Source organism: Podarcis filfolensis (assembly GCF_964270895.1).
Source record: "Podarcis filfolensis genome assembly, chromosome: 8".
NCBI lineage: Eukaryota > Metazoa > Chordata > Lepidosauria > Squamata > Lacertidae > Podarcis > Podarcis filfolensis.
Genome location: NC_139611.1, coordinates 75000761 through 75017345, shown reverse-complemented (window position 1 = coordinate 75017345; position 16585 = coordinate 75000761). Strand labels below are relative to the sequence as shown.

General features: G+C 50.1%; 2 long non-coding RNA genes across 2 annotated transcripts in view; one reads left to right on the top strand and one right to left on the bottom strand.

The window, feature by feature from the left end:
• LOC310769270 overlaps positions 1-16585 on the bottom strand; it is a 199390-nt gene that overhangs the window by 137967 nt on the left and 44838 nt on the right. The gene's annotated exons all lie outside the window — the stretch shown is intronic.
• Positions 6929-11526, top strand: LOC310768198. The gene is made up of 4 exons (XR_014551204.1): positions 6929-7046; positions 8897-9021; positions 9399-9512; positions 11017-11526. It is a non-coding gene; the product is annotated as an uncharacterized lncRNA (long non-coding RNA).

The window sequence follows — 16585 nt, the reverse complement described above, 5'->3', positions numbered from 1 at the left end:
TGGTTGCTTTGTGTGATGCGAGATGCATTATTTGCTTTCTGTGCTATCCAAATGGATACTCTCTACAGCAAGCATTTGTGAGTCAAGGACCCGCCACCCGCTTAGGGATAAATAAAACACAAGGACGTATTTAGGTTAATGGGCTAAAGAGGACCACAACTTTATTGGTTACAGCATGTAAGTGGTATTGGCTTAGGCATTGGATCAAACAAACACAGGGAGTCATCCAAAAGGTTAACAACCAGTTGGAGGAGCTTGTTGATGCAGATACAACTGGAAGCTTCCCCTGATGTCACCAGGGGGTCGTGTCATGGCCCTAGCCACCAGCAGGGCATCGGACAGGATCCACGACCGCTGGATTCCTTTAACAGAAAACCAACAAGGGGAGGGGTAGGTGTTGGCCACAATCTGCCCTCCAACACACGACACATATTCCAGTGCCTAACCGCCAATGCCCAAAAAGTTATGACGATTTGCTACGAGGTAGGCAAAAAACCAAGAGGTTGGTGCCAATTAGCCAAATGGATAAAAATTCCTACCAGACTCCCTGGGCAACCAAGGCAACCAACCAAAGTCCATAGCAGGTCAAAAGCATAAATATGACCTAAAGGGAGGGTGGGCGGGTGATCCAACGACTCCAAGCAGCTGAAGGAGGGCATGGTGCTGCCGCGGCCGCTAGAATGCGGCTAAACCCCACCCACCAAGCCAGCCCTATTGGCTGGCTGATGGGCATGGCGCAGCAGCCGGGAATCTGACGCAGGGGGCCAAATACGCCCCCCTGCTGACATGGGAACCAGCTCCCACTCACAACTCCTCCCCTCATAAAGGAGTAGAGGCTATGCCAGATGCCAGTCCCCACCAGGTTTACTCTCTGTGCCCATTCCCTTCCCTTCTGGGTACACATGAGCAGATGGCATTTCATCACCATGATGCAGCTGGGTATTGTGGGATTAGATTGGTGTGGAACAGGCTGAGATGCGGGAATGTGTGCTTTAGAATCAACTGTGCTGCCCACTTTGTGTCAAATGGTGTCCTGGTGATATATTTGAGCAAGAATGATCTGGGGCAGAAGATAGGACTCTCCTTGAATCACTAGGTGCAACAGGGCCTGGAAGTGATACATCATCATACACACACACACATGAGAGCACACCTGACTGTCAGGCTGCTGCCAGTGACTCCCGGCTGCTTGCCCAGGAACGTACAAAGACAAGGGAATGTTTCTTATCATCTGCTTTTTATTCAGTATTTACAGAGAGAGGCTATAGAACCCAGCCTCTTGGATAGCAGCGTTGTTCTGAATGAATTCCACCCCCCATCTCTCCCACTTCCTCATTCATCAATCAATCATCTCTCCTATGGATGCATAAGTGTCCTCTGTCCTTGTTATGTACTGAGTTGAATAGGATCCAAACTGCAGCAGTCTGATTGGTCCTAGAACAATAGGATTCAGAATGCAGCAGTCAGATTGGTCCTAGAACAATGCAGCAATATGATTGGTTGGCAGGAACCACCCAATCATGCTCCAGATAGAAGTGAATCCACAACCTGATTGGCTTACAGTAGAATTCCGGAATTAGCCAATCATGTGCAGCCCATTGTGTAAATAATGTATATAAAGCAGATACCTTGAGGGGACTTTCATTCATTCCTCCTCACCACTATGAGCTGAATAAAGAGCATGAAATCACTTTGCGACTCTGAGTATATTTCACTGGCGACGAGGATGGGATCCCGCTGAGCTGACTGCCACACACAGCACCGCAGCACCGCCACCTGCCGCACCGCTGCCTCGCACCGTGTATCCAGGCTTCAGCTCCGGGACACAAGGAACTCAGAATGGCAACCGACAGCAGCTTCTCGCCGTTCAACCCAGCATCTGGAGACTGGGAAGCGTATGCCTCCCGTTTCACCTTCCTCCTAGAAGCCAAAGGGGTCACCGATGAAGAAGACGCCAAGAAGAGGGCGATATTCTTCAGCGTCTGCGGAGAGGAGACGTTTGAAATCGCCCGGGCTCTCCTTGCACCCGAAGACGTCGCTACTGTTCCATACAAAACAATAATGGAACAGCTGAAGGGGCACTTTTCGCCACAGCCCTCTGTGGTGGCTCGTCGAAATGCCTTCTATGCAAAGCGGCAAGCCCCTGGGGAAACCATAACTGGGTTTGTGACCTCTCTCCGCCAAGCTGCCCGGTTCTGCAACTTCTCAGAGCTGGAGAACATGCTTCGTGACCGCCTCGTCGGTGGCCTGAAGGATGAGAAGCTGCAACGACGCCTCTACGCTAAGAAGGACCTAACGTTCCAGGTCGCTCTGGAGGAGGCCCTGGCAACGGAAGCTGCCGAGAGGTCGACGCAAGAGGCACGGCCGAGCCAGCCGTCCCAACCGAGGGTCCACCACGAAGACCTCACCGACGACTCAGGATCCAACAGGGAGGAGGTGCACCGAGTACAGCAGCGCACTCAAGCAGCCCACATACCACAGCTGCCTCGACGAGAAGCAGGGAACTGCGCAAGCTGTGGAGACAGTCACGAGAGGAGGACCTGCCGTTTCCGCAACGCAGAGTGCAGGCAGTGCAGAAAATTGGGACACATCGCCCGGGTGTGTCGAGCTCGGCCCACCCGACGCCAGGCATCAGATGACCAATCCAAGAGCCCCAGGTCCCGGGGCCCAACACACCAAGGCAACTCGACGGAGCTCACGGACTTCCAGGTATACCAGTTGCCCCACCCCAACGTAGAGAAAATTTATGTAGAGGTACAGATAGAGGGGGCCCCATGCCGCATGGAGCTTGACACGGGTTCAACTCTATCCATAATCTCGGCAAGGACCTTAAGGAAACTGTGTCCTACGGGGGGTCCCAAACTCAGGCCGGCCCCATTCACCCTCCGGGACTTCCAGAAACGTAAGGTCCCCACAATGGGGGTGGGGACCTTCAGGGTGCAATACCGAGGGCGGACGCGGCAACTGGACTTGCTTGTGGTCAAGGGCCCCTACATTAGCTTACTGGGATTGGCATGGTTTGGACCACTGGGGCTAGCCGTCACCGGGGTGAACCACACGAGCTTACAAGTGGACGTGGACGCCATATGCAAGGAATTTCCGGGGGTTTTTGATGGGAAATTGGGACAGTATACGGGCCCCCCCATTGCTCTACAGCTTGACCCCGCAGTACGACCAGTCAGGCTCAAGGCCCGCCGGGTCCCGTTCGCCCTGAAACCCCGTATAGACGAGGAATTGGACCGACTCGTGGAGCAAGGCGTGCTGGAGCCGGTGCCTAATGCCCCCTGGGAAACCCCAATCGTCACACCCGTCAAGCCGAATGGTTCGGTCCGCATCTGCGCAGACTACAAATGTACCATAAACAAGGCCCTCACGGCCCATGCATACCCAGTGCCAGTGGTCAGCCATGTCCTTGCCACCCTGGCTGGGTCGAAAATTTTTGGCAAGCTGGACTTGGCCCAAGCATATCAACAACTGCCAGTAGATGAGGCCACAGCAGAGGCACAGACGATTGTGACGCACAGAGGAGCGTTCAGGGTAAAGCGGCTGCAATTCGGTGTCAGCGTGGCACCAGGCATATTCCAGAATCTAATGGACTCTCTCCTTAAAGGGATTCCTGGCGTCACCCCCTTCTTCGATGATGTGTTGATTGCCGGGCCCACACCAGAGGAGTTTGAGGACCGCCTCCGCACCGTTCTGCACCGTTTCCAGACGGCGGGTCTCAAGGTGAAGCGGGAAAAATGTCTACTAGGAGTGCCTCAGGTGGACTTTCTGGGATTTATGGTGGACGCAGAAGGGGTCCACCCGACTGGGGACAAGGTACTGGCCATTTGTGATGCCCCAGCGCCCAAGAACAAGACTGAACTTCAGGCCTTCTTGGGACTATTGAACTTTTACCATTCCTTCCTTCCCCACAAGGCGGCGGTAGCGGAGCCCCTACACAGACTCCTGGACAGGCGGGCCCCTTGGGTGTGGGGCCAGCGCCAGGAGGCCGCATTCCAGGCAGTCAAGGACTTGCTTGTCTCAAACTCGGTCTTGGCACACTTCGACGAGAGGCTGCCGGTGGTGCTAGCATGCGACGCCTCACCCTATGGCATTGGCGCTGTCCTGGGACACCAACTCCCGGATGGAAGAGAGGTACCGGTGGCATACTTTTCCCAGACACTCAACGCAACCGAGCGGAACTACTCGCAAATCGACAAGGAGGGTCTGGCAATCGTGAAGGGAGTAAAAAAATTCCATGATTTCTTGTACGGGCGGCCCTTCACCGTGGTGACTGACCACAAGCCCTTGCTTGGCTTGTTTGCCTCCGAAAAGCAGACCCCCCAAGTGCTGTCTCCTCGTGTCCTCAGGTGGTCAATTTTCCTTGCCAGCTACCAGTATGCACTGATTCACCGCCCTGGGAAGGCGATGGGCCATGCGGACGCCCTCAGCAGGCTACCACTACCGGAAACAGGCCCCGACCCAGCACCTGCACAAGAGGTTATGAGCCTGGAGCTGCTTCCCGACCGCCCCATTCAGGCACAAGAAGTTGCACACCATTCCAAGAAAGATAGGGTCATCTCCCGCGTCCTGGACTGGGTGTGGAGGGGATGGCCCAGCAGCAGCCCCGGGCCAGAATTCGCCGGCTACACAACCCGCAAACATGAACTGTCGGCCCACAAGGGGTGCCTGTTATGGGGAAGCAGGGTCGTTGTTCCCCAGCCCCTCCGCAAAAGGGTCCTCACAGCCCTACACGAGACACACCCAGGGGTAGTAAGAATGAAGGCCCTTGCCAGGAGTTATGTGTGGTGGCCGGGGATCGACGGAGAGATAGAGGCCTGGGTCAAACACTGCCAGGCCTGCCAAGAATCCCGCCCAGATCCCCCAAGGGCCCCAGTCCAGTCCTGGGAGTCCGCCCGAGCACCATGGTCACGCCTGCATGTGGACTTCGCTGGCCCCTTTCAGGGGAAAACATTCTTCATAGTGGTGGACTCCTACACCAAATGGCTGGAAGTCGCACTGGTACCGTCCACTTCTACGTCCGCAGCCATCCGGGTACTACGCAGGCTGTTTGCAACCCACGGGCTCCCTGACACTCTCGTCTCAGACAACGGGACTGCATTTACGTCAGGAGAATTCCAAACCTTCACAGCGCAGAACGCCATCCGCCACATCCGTTCGGCGCCATTCCACCCTGCCACCAATGGCCAAGCAGAACGCATGGTGCGGACCACCAAGGACACCCTTCGCCGCATGACGCAAGGGGATTGGGAGTACCGCCTTGCCACATTCCTCCTAGCACAACACAGCACCCCCAGCTCAACGACTGGCCGGAGCCCCGCTGAACTACTAATGGGTCGGCGCCTTGCAATCAGATTGGACCGCCTTCACCCCGATAGAGCTCAGGATGAGGTAGTGGTGGGGGAAGGCAGGAACCCCCGGACCTTCGAGGCCCAGGACCCAGTGTACGCAAAGAATTTTGGGGCAGGCCCAGCATGGGTACCCGCCACAGTCACCAGGGTCACTGGTCCCGTGTCGTACGAGGTGCTAACGGATGGGGAGCAATGCTGGCGCCGCCACTGCGACCAGATACGGCGACGATTCCCGGGAGAAAACCAGGAGGAGGAAAGTTCAGAGGAGTCCCAAGGGAACAGAGGGGCAGTGAGGCCCATAGAGCACGAGGGGCCAGCAGGGGAGGCAGAATCAGTAAATACAGAGAGGACCTGCGAGGCCGAAAGGACACCGGAACCAGAACCACGACTGAGCGAGCCGGTTGCACCAGACCAGACAGGCCCATCACAGCCAGCATCCTTGGAACATGAGCCAGAACCTGAACCCCGGACCAGGGAACACCCCAGGCCGCAACGCACACGTAGGCCACCGGCGTACCTCGAGGACTATGAATGCGACCTCCCGGGCAGGACTGGAACTTAGAGGGGAGGGGTGTTATGTACTGAGTTGAATAGGATCCAAACTGCAGCAGTCTGATTGGTCCTAGAACAATAGGATTCAGAATGCAGCAGTCAGATTGGTCCTAGAACAATGCAGCAATATGATTGGTTGGCAGGAACCACCCAATCATGCTCCAGATAGAAGTGAATCCACAACCTGATTGGCTTACAGTAGAATTCCGGAATTAGCCAATCATGTGCAGCCCATTGTGTAAATAATGTATATAAAGCAGATACCTTGAGGGGACTTTCATTCATTCCTCCTCACCACTATGAGCTGAATAAAGAGCATGAAATCACTTTGCGACTCTGAGTATATTTCAGTCCTTGAGCTCTTTGCTCTCCTACTCCCAAGACTCACTGGGTTCTGGGAGGGGGGTGGTCTGGAATGTTTTCTAAAGACACCGTATCCATCAACTGCCCCCCCCCCCCGGGGGTTCCTCTCCCATTATTTCCCAACTTCTCCCCTCATCTTCCTCTGAGCTGTGACCTCCCTCAAACCCCTGTTGTAAATCTAAACTGTCTCCCTCTTGTCTCCTGCCTCCTGTTATCTGCATGATCTGAAAAGCTGCAGAGGAGGGTTTGGAAAGGGGTGAAGCAAAGGGGTGAAGCACACTGAAAAGAATTTGGCAGGTTGGCATACACAGTCTACTGGAATGTTGTGGGCTGGCACCAAAGCACGCACCCCACTTTAGAAATCTATGCAGTCATCCACTTCCCCACATGAATAGGATCCACTCTGTGGCATACTCGTCACCCTGCCCCACAGCCCTCCTAGCATAAAAACACAATAATAGCCTTTCTGGATCAAACCAAAGGTCCATCTTAGTCCAGATTCCAGTCCTTGCAGCAGCCGGCTGGATACATGAAACCAGGACCTGAGCACAAGAGCACTTGTCATTCTGAGTTGTCATTCTGAGGCACCTGGATAAGGATAATTAATAGGCATGGAATGGATAAGAGAAGAGGACGGTTCCTGTTTCACACAGAGCCCTTTATAAAGGTGGGTTTCTGAGCTCCATACCTGACAAAATTTCATTAGGCAGTTAAAGAAGGACATCCCGTGTGCCTTGCAGTGCCAAACGCCCCACCAGAAGTCCTTGCAAGATTGTGGTAAGTCCTGCCATCCTCCCCTATTTTAAAACAAGCTTGATTGAATCTCATATATAATTGTGTGAAACAGCAACATTCTGCATGTAATAAAAACATTATAATCATATTATACTTAATGTTGCATTACATAAAAAAACTATTTGTTTCATCCATATTCAGATGATATTTATATTTCATAAATTCAGTAAGTGGACTCTACTTATCTTTAATATTTTCTCTTTGTGGTCTGCCTTCTTTCATCGCGGCTACCTTCCAAATGTTTGTTAATTGCTATTCAGCTGTTGGTGATCATCTGTTTTTCCATTTTTGCGCAAAAAGTATGCAAGTTACTATTCCATTAATTCCTACAGCTTATTTGTGGGTCTGAATACCTTATTAAAATTATCAGGGGGTCCAGTGGCAAAGTGTAATGTGCTATGAATGACATTATCTCTGCTACCTCTCTCCAAAATAATTGAATTATTGGACAGATCCTCAAGCAAATATAGTTCATGTCCGCATCTCCAACACTTTCCATCACAAGCTGTTTAAATTTTCCTCAGCCTATGTGGAGACACATACCATTTCAGTTTGCAATGAGCCTTGCTGGTTCCTGAGTACAATTCTTCCCTTTTCTTGTTCAGAAATTGGTCTGCCTGCTATTTTTTTTTCCATTTTAAAACAACATTTTTCTAGACAGCATCCTAAAAAGCAGAGACATCACATTGCCAACAAAGGTCCGTATAGTGAAAGCTATGGTTTTCCCAGTAGTGATGTATGGAAGTAAGAGCTGGACCATAAAGAAGGCTGATCGCCGAAGAATTGATGCTTTTGAATTATGGTGTTGGAGAAGACTCTTGAGAGTCCCATGGACTGCAAGAAGATCAAACCTCTCCATTTTTAAGGAAATCAGCCCTGAGTGCTCACTGGAAGGACAGGTCCTGAAGCTGAGGCTCCAATACTTTGGCCACCTCATGAGAAGAGAAGACTCCCTGGAAAAGACCCTGATGTTGGGAAAGATGGAGGGCACAAGGAGAAGGGAATGACAGAGGACGAGGTGGTTGGACAGTGTTCTCCAAGCTACCAGCATGAGTTTGACCAAACTGCGGGAGGCAGTGGAAGACAGGAGTGCCTGGCATGCTCTGGTCCATGGGGTCACGAAGAGTTGGACACAACTAAACAACAACAATCTACCCAAGTCAGAAAAAACCCATAGCTCAGTGCTAGAGCGCATCCTTAATCTGCAGAAAGTCCCACACACAAGAATTCAAATCTCCAGTAAAAAGGATCAGACAGCAGATGATGGGAAATGCGTTTCTCTTCCAAAAACCCTGGAGAGCCATGGCATCTCAGAAGGGACAACACTGTGATAGGTAGAGTTGGTGCTCATGAGCCTTTCTGAGGCACTCTGGGAGGAGCAACAGATTCATACTTAGCGACCTTCACCTGCAAATGTTTATTCAGTAGAAGCTGATCCATTGAGACGAAGCTCACTTTGCCCTCAGCCACCTTCCAGCCTTCTTACACCCAGTTAGGAGATGTCTATTCCTGTATTTATCTCTGACCCCCACCTGCTGCTAGTTTCCCTTCTGTCCTTCCCACCAATCCCAATGAGCACCAGCAACCACTGGTTTTATTACTTGCTTCAAGAGTAAGTTTTCGTTACTGTCCATTCCTTAGTTCTACTAGGAAATGACATGCATCATTCCTGCACCATGTTGATGCTTTTACAGCTTAAAAGTGTGGGGGGGGGGCAACACCAGTTGGGCAGCCCTGATTACATCACCTCGAAAGTAACTTGGCATTTTAGAAACTCGCATGAATTCCCCTTGGGAAGTTGTTACATGCTGATTCTCTGAATATTTGTGCAGATCCTTCAGCCCAGGAAATCTGCTTCATCGACGAGGGACATCTTGCATGAGGCTTGGACTGCGTACATCCTTCACCATGAAGCCTCTCCTGGGACTCCTCTTCTGCTCTCTGCTTCTCACTACAGGTGAGGACTTGCTAGTGAATTTCCTTCATACACCTCAGAGAGGAATTGTCCTGGAAGACTTAGCAGTTTGGGATAAATTCAAAGCTGGCAGCCCTCATTTTGTCACATGAGGAAAAAATAAAGTATAACTTCTTCAAGCAGGGGTAGCTTGTCTTGACAAAGGCATGTTTTGAACTGGAAGGACTCAAGGCCATCTAAGGCAAAGGAGATCTTCCTGACTTCCTGCGCCATTCATATTTTGATAAGGAGCAATTGAAGGCCTGTTCCACAGTGGGTAAAGTAAAATTCCAAGGGTATTCTCATTATCCACGCAGGTGGGATTTACTCCTATTCCCCAAATAAATAACACAGACATTGGAACATAATTTCTCTTCCAGGTGCCTCCTTGCAGTGTGAAGTTTGCAGTGCCATTGGGAAAACATGTTCCAGTGATAAAGTGGATTGCGCTGCTGGAGACGATACCTGTGCCACTTATTCGTATGCACCTTCACGTGAGTGAGAATTATCATAACCCAGGCCAGATGAATGAATAAGCTCCATAGTTTACCCTGAAAAAGAGGAGAATGAGAGGAAATATGATCGTTGTTGTTGTTGTTTAGTCATTTAGTCGTGTCTGACTCTTCGAGACCCCATGGACCAGAGCACGCCAGGCACTCTTGTCTTCAGGAAATATGGTAGCCATCTTCAACTATCTTAAGGGCTGTCGCATGGAAGAGGGAGAATGCTTGTTTTCTCCTGCTCTGGGGGGTAGGACTCAAACCAATGGCTTCAAGTTACAGGAAAGGAGATCCCGACTAAACATTCAGAAAACTTTCTGACAGTTAGAGCTGTTCAGCAGTGGAGCAGACTCCCACAAGAGGTGGTGGGTTCTCCTTCCTTGGAGGTGTTTAAGCAGAGGTTGGATGGCCATCTGTCATGGATGCTTTGGCTGAGATTCCTGCATTGCAGGGGGTTGGACTAGAGCAGGCTTCCTCAAACTCAGCCCTCCAGATGTTTTTGGCTTACAACTCCCATGATCCCTAGCTAGCAGGACCAGTGGTCAGGGATGATGGGAACTGTCGTCTCAAAACATCTGAATGGCTGAGTTTGAGGAAGCCTGGACTAGATGACCCTTGGGGTCCCTTCCAGCTCTAAAATTATATGATTCTAGTTGTACAAATCATACAAACATATGAAGCTCTCTTTATATGGCACAACCTGGAACTGTCTGCTCTGACGGAAAGCCCCTTCTTGAGGTCTCAGGCAGCTTTCTTACCTAGTCCTACAGCCCGAGACCCTTTAAACAACAAGCCTTAAAAGCATGTGCTCGACTGCAAAGTTGAGATCCTTCTTTGTGAATATGTCATGGAAGGAGAGCAGAGCATTCAGTCTGAACATGTGAAGGAGGATTGTGTGCCCTGCCCAAGTCCTCTGATGAGTGCTGGTCCGAAACGGGCTGCCATATTCATGGGTAAGGTTTCCAAGACATGAACAGGCACCTTGATGGACTAAGTCCCCAATCGACTAGTCAGGCAGCCTGCTTCAGACTAATGTCAATTCTGCTTTTGGCCAAGGAGTGCACCCAGTTTGCATAGTATCATTGAGCTGGAGGAGCTCAGACCACAAATTCCCATTTAATCTTTCAGACATTCAAAATGAACACTTGAATAGGGTTCCTGTGGCTCCTGTGTGTGAGAGAGCACTAATTTGGGTTCCAAAGACTCAGCATTTTTTAAGGTTGCACCATCATTCTTGTTTGCCTTTTACCCTAAAATGCACATTTTTGTATGAATTTTGTACTGTTTTTGAGCTGAAAACTGCTGCAAAAAAACAACAACCCAAAGATCCATAGGTTCTGAGTTCCATATCAGCCCAGAAAGTGACAATCGGGAATGAGAACCTCCAGCATACCTAAATAGAAATTGGATGGGTGAATTTTCTTGGGAAATAATGGCTGTGAACTGTGACAACAAATCACTCATCTTTATTTTTCCTTTTGTTTTGTTTTATATCCAGCACCAAACATCAACATCACAACATTCAGGAAATTATGCCTTACAGAGGCAGGATGCAGAAATGCAACCAAAGACATAGGGAAGGTTTTTGAAAATGTGGGACTTCTTATAAAGGTTGAATGTAACAAGGCCTCTGAGGCAGCTCCATTCGTCTTCCTGACACTCTCTGGGCTCCTGTTGATGAAGATCCTCCTTTAATGAACCACATGCAGTGAATTAGCACTGAAGAAGAGTTTCATTCTTACATCCATGCAACCTTCCCTGGACCTGACCATGTGTCTGTCCAGAGGAAATTGTTGTTTTATATTTCTTCAGTAAAAACAAATAAAAAGAAATCTGGAGGTGAAAAGGCATGCATTTCCACCAATGGAATTGGCTTTTGTTGTTGCTATTATTCTACTTGCCCTTCATGCTATGAGGTAAAAAATAGAGGTGAAAATGTTAGTGTAAATTCAAGATTTGACCGATTTTCATGAAACCCTGCTGTTCTTGAAGGAAAATCAGACTATAAAACATGTCACGTAAACTGAAAAAGGGTTGTTCTTCTGATAGATTTTGATCAGCTGAGTCTGGCTTACAACAGAAGCCAGCTGAATTGCATTCTGATCCTTGCTCAGAGCTATTTTCCAGCATGATGGCAAGCAAGAGAAGTTTGCAAGTGTGCACATCACCGAAAGGAGTTCTCCAAACGCTGCTGGTGCTTCCATTCCTGAGGGTGGCGTTTGCATACACTCTGACACTGCTCAGGCCACCTTAGCCCACTCACTCGCTTCCCTCTCTTGCTTCCTTCTCTCACTTGCAGGCATGACAGCAAAGCTGTTCCCTCCCCCTTCACACTTGCAGGGGACAGATGAAAACAGGGAGGGAGAGCTGTCAGCCACAGCTGGCTGTGCGGCCACCAGATTCCCCCTGAAATAGTGCTTTGGCACCAAGGAGCTGCTACTGGCGGAGGAAGGGGAAGCAAAGGAGGAGGAGGAGGAGGAGGCAGCGGCAGTGGAGGTTGCTGCCGATGAATTGGTGGGTCGTGGTGGGCAAGGACACAGATGGCAGCAAAAGAGGAAGAAAAGCAGTAGGCAGAAGCAACCTCCAGGAAAGGGCTGGGTGGATAGGAAGAGGGTGACAGAGATGTGGAAGGGAGTTCTTCTTCTCCTCCTCTCCTCAGGAGGATGAGTTGAAGCTTCACCTACATGAGGATTGAGACCCACCTATGTGTAGTCTAGTGCAAAGGAGTTGTATTAAAAATAAAATGTGTCCTTGCAGGCTCTACCAAGTCTCAAGAACATCCTCATTATGATAGCTGGAGTTCCTAGGCTCCTTCACAACTGTTGGTCCTCCCTTTTGAGCTACACATAGCCCCAGCAGCTCATGCAAGGCAACCAATGAAGACAGCAGAGAGCAGCAGCATATGCCTCCTTAACACAGACTTGAAAGGTGTCTGTATGTGTGTGGAAGGAATAGAAGCGAAATTTGATTCAGTTCACATTTAAACAACTTACCGTATTTTTCGCCCTATAGGACGCACTTTTTCGCCTCCAAAAATGAAGGGGAAATGTGTGTGCGTCCTATGGGGCGAATGCAGCCTTTCGCTGAAGCCTGGAGAGCGAGAGGGGTTGGTGTGCACCGACCCCTCTCGCTCTCCAGGCTTCAGGAGAGCCGCAGCGCCAGCCCCACAAGGTCGGGAGACAGTGGGGAGGCGGAACGCCGCCATCCCGCTGTCTCCCAATGTGGTTTGGAGGCTGACGGCAGGGAGACGCGTGCTTCTCCCCGCCGCCAGCCCCGCAAGCTCCAGGGACAGTGGGGAGGCGCAGCACGTCTTCCCGCTGTCCCCGGACCTGGTCTGCAGGTGGGCGGCGGGGAGAAGAGCGCTTCTCCCCGCTGCCTGCCCCCGCAAGCTCTGGGGACAGCTGGGAGGCGCAGCGCGTCTTCCCGCTGTCCCCGGACCTGTTCTGCAGGAGGGCGGGGGGGAGAAGAGCGCTTCTCCCCGCTGCCTGCCCCACAAGCTCTGGGGACAGCTGGGAGGCGCAGCACGTCTTCCCGCTGTCCCCAGACCTGGTCTGCAGGAGGGCAGTGGGGAGAAGAGCGCTTCTCCCCGCTGCCTGCCCCGCAAGCTCCGGGGACAGCTGGGAGGCGCAGCGCGTCTCCCCGCTGCCGGCCCCACAAGCGCCTGGGGGGGAAATAAATCTTTTTTCCTTTATTTCCCCCCCAAAAAACTTGGTGCGTCCTATGGGCCGGTGCGTCCTATGGGGCGAAAAATACGGTAGTTTGCACTTTCTGAAAAATGATGAAAACTGAAACATAGCACATAACTCCTAAAGGTAAAGGTAAAAGGTAAAGGACCCCTGGACTGTTATGTCCAGTCAAAGGCGACTATGGGGTTGTGGCGCTCTTCTCGCTTTCAGGCCTAGGAAGCCGGCGTTTGTCCACAAACAGCTTTCCGGGTCATGTGGCCAGCATGACTAAACTGCTTCTGACGCAACAGAACACCGTGACGGAAGCCAGAGCGCACAGAAACAGTGTTTACCTTCTGGCTGCAGTGGTACCTATTTATCTACTTGCACTGGCATGCTTTCGAACTGCTAGGTTGGCAGGAGCTGGGACAGAGCAATGGGAGCTCACCCTGTCATGGGGATTCAAACCACCGACCTTCTGTGGTTCAGACCACAGCACCACCCGCATCCCTACATACCTTAAATAACTCCTACACTGTGTAGTTTCCATGCGCATTTTCCAGAGTGACCCTTAGGAGCCAATCCACAATGGCTGTCTCCTCTCTGATTGGTTCCAGTCAGTGACAAGACTTTTTGCTCAGTAGATAAAAAGCTCCCCATTCATTCTGATTGGATACTGAAGACAGGGACCCTGCTGGGACTCAGCTGTAGAAAGCATAACAGGTCTTCAGCCCCTCCATGACCCTGGACCATGGCACCTCTGCATGTTAGTGGGGAAAGTGCAAACAAGTGAGCTATAGCTTTGCCGAATGGCCTTGCCTCTCACCCCCTTGGTGGATGACAACCACCTGTAGCTGGTGTGTGTGTGAAAGGAGTAGTGTTGGGATTGCTTATATTGCAGGGAGCCTGCAGAAACAAACTCTCCACTGTACATGGTTCTGATCTAACTCATAGTGATGAGGCAGAAGGCAGCGCTGGGGCTGGGGAATGAAAAGGAAAGGAAGGAAATAGATCCATCAAATAATGGCCACTAATGGACTGAGTAAGGAAAGTCAACACACACCAAGTCACCAGCTCCCTGACTTCTTGAATATTCTCGTACTTCTGCTTTCTGCGATGATGCACTCTAGCTGTGATGCTAAAGAACTTTGGACAGGGAAAACAATGGAAGGTTTCACTTGTGTGGTAGCAAATTTATTGCACGCAAGATAAGATATAGCCAGGTCTGCTAACTAATACAGCACCCAGTGAGCCTTCCTTATCCAGCTCCTTCTCTTAAGTGCAGTAAGGAAAACACTTTTCATTTTTTTTAACAAAATAAAACCTCATACATCTTATGTTGCTTTTTATTATATATGTGCACCTAGACACATGGCTCTGAATCTGGCCCTTGGGTCTCCTCTCCCCAAAAGAAATCCCCTCCTCTTCTGAGTTTGAGTGGCTGGAATGTAGTGTCCTATAGCAAGTTAAGAGTCACATGTGTTGGCAGCCTTCAGTGGTGTAGTGTGGGTTGCCAGCGTCCGAGAAAAACAAGTATTGTGTCCCCCTAACCTGTGGACCATTAGCACTCCCTGAGTCCTTTCCTCCAATCCAGTATTGAACCCATTACCCACTCCCCCAGCGGATGTATTGTATTTTGAGAAAAGGCTATCTAGGCCAGGGGTCAGCAACCTGCAGTCCATGGGCCACAAGCGGTCCAAGGGGGGTCATTTAAATGCCCAAACCTAGCCGCCCGCTCGGCGAGTCCCCACGCACTGCGCTAAACCAATGCAGCGTTGAGTGGGGACTCGCTTCCACGACGCCAGATGCCATGCACAGATGCCAGAAATCATGTCTGCGCAGACATGATCCAGCCCACGGAGCGATCTCTGTGGGAGTGAACCGGCCCATGTGAGGTAAACCTTGCTGACCCCTGATCTAGGCATACTTTGATTTTTAAAAATTATGATTTTTAAAAAATTTATGGAATGCAAGTTATAGAACATAGAAGAGTTTTGGTTTCTCTCCAGCCACCTAACATGGGGATGCTATATATTTATGTTTAGAATGGTTTGTTGCTGTTTTTTAAATAGTTGAACCTCTCTGCAGACACACACACACACACACACACACAGACACACACACACACACACACACACATATATTCTATTCTGAAAGTAATTTCTCCTCCTCCTCCTCTCTCCAGTTTCTTCAAAGAAGAAGAGGCTCCTTATTTATGAAGGAAGGGAGGAAATATTTCACTTAACCTCTCATCCCATAGAGATGCTTTACTACATTTTGAAAAAGAGAAAAGCCCTTCCTCCAACTTCACCATCTCTTTCTCCAGTGTCTGTAGAAGAAAAAGGGGACAGGGGAGCCGACTTGGGCCCCAGGTTATGGGTGTGCAGTGTGTGTGATGTCATGATGTCACACGAGCCCCTGCCCTCAGAACCTGATTTCCAGTGCCTCTGGAAGTCAGGTTCAAAGACCTCGCAAGACCTCAGAAAGCATCTCTGAAGTCTCACGAGGCCCCAGATATGATTTCTGAGACTTCATGAGACCTTGGAAGTTGGGGGGGCTGCGGAGTGGGTGCTGAGCACCCACAACAATTTTTTTGTGGCTGCTCGGGCACCCAGAGCCCCCTATATTTGGTGCCCCTGAAAGGCGACACTCCTTACTCTTGCACAGTTGGTTTTGAATGTTTAAGGAAGAAACTGCAATCTTCAACTAAGTAAAACTAAGCCCATGCTTGGATTAGCACATGAGTGAAAATACTTGACATATATTCTTATTTAGCTATATGTTCTGCCAGCAAAAGCTTTTGAATATTTTGACAAGTATTTGGATATTGTTTTAATTTTAAGAAAGGGGTCTGGTTTCCTGGCTGCAATTTAGCTGCACTGCCAACTGTCCTCCCCCCACCTCACCCCACCACTTTCCCTATGAAAATCTGCTCTTTACCACTGAATTGGAGCAAATGGCAATTCGTGGAAAATCCAAATTGCCGTTTGTTCTGATTCAGCAGTAAAGAGCGGGTTTTCATGGGGAAAGTGTTGGAACCAAAGAAAAGGCACTTGGGTGCATCACTTTAAAGTGCAGAGTTGTGCCTAGAAAAAAAAGAGCAAAACATAAGTGGGGATGAGCCCAGACTCTAAGCTTTAAAACCACCCCAATATCAGGCCATGTTACCTCATTCCCACCTTTATGGAGGGAGGTTGCCACAGAGAGCCTTTGAGATAAGCTGCCCAGCACTTTTTCAGCCTTCTGGTTACACCACTTATCTCTCACTTATCAATCACTTCATGGGGATTCTGAGAACAAAGTTTCCCATGCGTCATGACTGACAGTTTTACCACATCCAAGATTGCCTTGCCAGAGTGAGACGGATTAATCCAGCAGCAGATGTCATCTGCATTAGACAGT